The sequence below is a fragment of the Acyrthosiphon pisum genome, chromosome A1 (assembly GCF_005508785.2).
Source record: "Acyrthosiphon pisum isolate AL4f chromosome A1, pea_aphid_22Mar2018_4r6ur, whole genome shotgun sequence".
In the NCBI taxonomy this organism is placed as follows: Eukaryota; Metazoa; Arthropoda; class Insecta; order Hemiptera; family Aphididae; genus Acyrthosiphon; species Acyrthosiphon pisum.
This window is the reverse complement of record NC_042494.1, coordinates 169,383,301-169,388,609: the sequence shown is the minus strand read 5'-3', so window position 1 is coordinate 169,388,609 and position 5,309 is coordinate 169,383,301.

Genomic DNA, 5,309 nt, shown 5'->3' with positions numbered 1-5,309 from the left:
CATCATTAAAAAAAGCTTAAAAGCTTTCATTACAACGATTTAATTTTGACTTAACATGTTTAATTGTTATATTTAATTATAATATTATTTATTTTATTTTATGGGAGTGCGCACTTTTCCAATTATTAATTATTATTTATTTATACTTATTAAAATAAATAAATTAATTTTGTGTAGGTATTCATTTTTGTTTTCGAATATATTAATTACATTTAATGTCTATCCAACTGTAAATATGTACATTTACCTCTAAATGTATAGTTGTAAATAAGTGGACTTATTAGTCAATAATGGTTAACATAAAGATTATAGTTTAAGATTAAAGACTATATTAAATTAAATTATATTAATTAGTCATTTATCATATCCTATACAAATAATAGATATTTTATATACATCTAAAATGCTAGTTTGTATACCAATAAAAGACAGTCTTAAATACGTATATTAACAATATTCACTTAGACTTTAAATAGTTGTCTCATTTAGACTTATTTTGGAACATAAAAAGGACATCTATTATACATCAACAATAGATATTTTGATCTAATAAATGGTATATAATAGACATCTAATAGACATTGCCCATGTTTACTGGGATGTTACACATGATTACACCCAAACTATTATACCACTGTATTTATACTAGAGAGCCTTTATATATATAACTATACTCAGTGGCGTAGTGAACTTTAAATCATATGGAAGCAAACAAATTATTTATGACCTACCCCACCCTACTCCAACTGATGTATACGATACTCATATGATTAAATAGGGGGGGGTGGGGTAGCACCCAAAATAAAGTTCAAAGACTGACCGTGTATATGGGCTTTACGAGGTTATGACCCACCAGCACCCCCCAGAAACCAGAAGCAATTGCTTCTGAAAAACATGATTCACTATGCCACTGACTATACTTAAATTACAGGGTGTGGCGGTGTGCTATCTAATATTTGTCATACCCTGAATATCTTGTTTAATTTCAACATAATTATTTATAATATTATAATATGTTTTTAGAAATATTAAATAATATCTTTATTTTGATTTATTAAAATTTTAAAGAAAGGTAAAGGTATACCTGATATGTAGAACTTAAGCTAAATAAGTATTTGAGATGTTCGGGTGTCTGAGCACGATTTACAACCTAGGCCCAGTGATGTAAAGAATACTTTTATTTTGTATTTGAATAATTTTTTCATAAAGTATTTAAAATAGTATTCGAATAAAAATACTTCACATTACGAAGTATAAGTTATAAGTTATAACGAATAATACCTAGGTACTTTACATTTGTAAATTTGACTATTAAAACTGACTGTAAAAACGTTATTTTCTATTGGGATTATCACAGTATAATACAAATCTAGCACGTCTGACTAGCAGCGCTCGGCGGTTTTATGAACTACGTGAAGCGTAACTAGTTCTGACCGCTGATACAGCGCGCGATGCTTAACCTGTTCTTTATAATCGTGCCTACATCTCTCGTATTTTTGATGTTATAAAATGTATAATATACTAATATACTGCAGAGTGCAGATAAAAAAGGTATGAAATCATATACGTTAGGTATTTGTGTGAAATTCTCTAATTAGATATTTTAAGAATTATATTTGGTAAAATCCGTGTAATAAAATTAATTATATAAGATAGGTATAACAGCGGGTGCCGTATGAAGTACCTACCTCAGTTATTCAGTTGTCGTCATCTGAACAAAAAGAAAATGAATTTCCGACAAATTTATAGTGTATATTAAATGTATAAATATATTCTTATTTGTCAGAATTTATGTGGCGGAGTAAATTAAACGGTCGGGATCCATGTCACTTTGTCAGTGACACAAAGTTGAAAAAACTTATCAAAATTTAAAATTTAATAATTATTTTATAGTTAAAAATGTATAAAATGTTCGACTTTTATAGCTAAGGATTAAAAATTTAAAACAAGGTTCCACGTAAATAGATTTATATAAATTACATTATTGACAATAATATCATCAAATATACTTAGTAATAACTAATATCATAGGCTGACTGACCGTATTCGCTCTGAATCGTTTTTCTTATACAATAATATTATATCATTGATATTTAATAATATCTTAATTATTATAATTTATGCCATCCTTTACAGTGACCCACTTGTATTTTTTAAACATTTAAGGGTAGGGTGGTGAGGCAGTAGGTGCTACAGCAATCTTTATCTATTACACAATTTATTATTTAGGTATAACTTTAGAATTTTTATGACCAGTAAGAAATTCTCTGTATTTATTCTATTTTCTTTTATTGGCTTTAGATGCTATATTGGAGGCCCATACAGTGGCGCACACTCAATCTTACTAACATGGGTCGAACATTAACAGCGACAGTCCTGTAAAGTATTTAAGTAAAAGTATTTGAGTAAAAGTATTCAAATACTTTTTTAAGTATTGAATAACTTTTTAAATACTTTCAGCATGAAGTATTTTGAATGGTATTTTAAATACTTTTTGGTATTGAATACTTTGGTTTTTTATTACGAACATTTTATTTTTATTTGAAATAATTGGTTGGAAAAATATTATTGTCAACTACAATAACAGAATAATGGTTTTATTTAATATTCTGTATTTCTGTGTTAACCGAAGCCCAAAGGTTTGTGAAAACCAGATTTCTAAAAAAAGTTATTGAATATTGAATAACAATATTCCCTTTAAAACTATTAGATAACTATTAAATTACCTACTACCTATGTGTTTATATTACGATAATTAGAAACCCACTTTAAAAACCAAAAGTATTGGAAAAGTATTCCAAATACTTTACAATTAAAGTATTTGAGTAGTATCTTAAATACTTTAAAAAAAATGTATTTGAGTATTTACTCAAGTACTTTTTAAAAGTATTCTTTACAGGACTGAACAGCGATGACCACCCACCCACCAACCATTAGCAAAGCAACTCCAATATAGACCCTCTGGGCACTTGAGACTCTAGTCCCCCTCCCCCTAAAGTCATTGAAGTTTAATAATAATAACGGTCAACCACCACTCACCAGTCACCACCCAATTTTTTTAGGGGGTCAACTGACCCCCTTGATCCATAACGTGTGCGCCACTGGGCCCATAGCTACGAAACAAACTTTCTTCTATTTCACTATATCTTGAGCTACTTCATTAAATTAGTCTACCACCAGTTGCCTTTTATGTTATTAACTTGCAACAATAAATAATTTATCTAAGCAAAAATATTTCGTTTTTGTTTAAAATTAATTAAAGCTTTAACAAGAACAATATGGTTAATAATCTAGTGTGCATTAGATATTGTTAGGTTCTTATCTGAGCGATGAATATGTGGTAGATTAAAAATACAAAAAGGTATAGGGGAAGGGAAAGAGGTAATTTTATTTTATTTTATTTTATTTACGCCAAACGGTAATAACAAAAAGTATATGAACAATAACAGAACAGTAGCAATATTAAAATATATAGCATACAATTAGAATGATTAAAAAAATTAAAAGAGTAGTATATAGACAGTTAAAAGGGGCAAATACCTAATAATAAATGGGAAAAAAATAGTTATAATTATATATTAAATATGGGAGTGTTATATTGTGGGTATATGTAATCGGTGTTCTGATATTATTTAACGTTGATTAGTGACTTTATATCTTTAGTTTAAAGGATATACCTATACGTATAATTAATCTACTACTCTAAATATTATAATTAATTCATCTGAAAATGTAGTCGTATTCGTGGATACGGGATTGAGTTCGATGCTCGAAGTCACTGTGGCGTATATATGTTACTGTAAATGCCCGATCACTAGTTAAACCTAGGTTTTACAAGTTAATGATAGGTTTTACTGTTTGTACTCAGGAAATGCTGAAATTCTTAATTTTATTCTGTCTTTTATTAAACATGTTGTGTACACCAACAATTTTTGAGGTGTGATTGCCAGAAAAAATATACAACTTAAAATGCATTTTTATTGTGTATAAAGAATTTAAATAAATGTCAGTAGGTAGTATGTTTTAATTATATATAATTATATTTTTTACGCAGCTTATCGCTTAAAAGTTATGTGTCGTGTATTTAGCAGTTTTTACTAAGTCAATTTGTATATCCTAGGATGTATACAACGTGTTTACTGTTTAGTAAAAGCCCGAATAAAATTAAGAATTTCAGCTTTTACTAAGTACCTACAAACAGTAAAACTAAGCATTAACTAGTAAAACCTAGGTTTACCTAGTGATCGGGCATTTACGGTAACATATATAATATGTATGTTACGCGTGTCTTGATTTGTATATTAGTACTTATATAAGGAGATATTTTTTATTGAGTTCTACGTATAATATTGATGTGATTTTATTATTTTAACACTAATATTATTTAAATTTGTTAGGTACCTATGATTTGGGACGTGAATATTATCGTATGCTTTCAAAATTCCTACAGCCGCAGCAAGAGTACATATTAGGTATAGTCAATTCACCAACCGAATGTAATTTATGTTAATGAGCACTTATTATTATAACTACATTTTAAATAGATAATTGCATAACTGTGTAATAATACTATAACTAGCCAGTGGCGTCGGAGAAGGGGGGCAGAGGGGGCAATTGACAAAAGTATAATTTTGCCCTCCTACCACATTAAAATTGAAGGGTAAAATACAATCGTATTATTATTTTTATTTTATATTTATTTATATATTGACATATTGTTACTTTTGAATACAACTTCAGGTATATAGTAAATATATTTCTTTTAAAACTTATTTATTATATTTATTTAGATACTGTTATTTTAACTTTAGGTATAAAGTAAATATGTTTCATGTTTTTTTCAATATATAAATGTATAAATTCAATCATTAAATTTATAAATTTATATATTGGTAAACTTTTACTATTCTAAACTAGCTGGTAAATGTTTAAATAAAAAAATATATATAGATAGATATACTACATATATCAACGTTAAAAGAATAAAATATTAAGAAAGGTTTTCTGTTATCAATTACAAATAAATATATTATAATAGTTGTTAGGTTTTGCCCCCCCTCGTGAAAAATAGTTCCTGTAACTAGCTTATGATACGATGATAGTCACACAATCTTATATTATTGCAAAGGGTAAATAGATAGGTGGATAAATAATTAATAAGGTGAATTTGATAGATAATACAAAATAATTAATTTAGACAGTCATACCGACTGCTGGAATAACTCAATATACACACGTACCTATATAAACGCACTCACTTTGAACGGCAAAAATATTGCCGATGCATATTGGCGTGAACGTTGTGCATT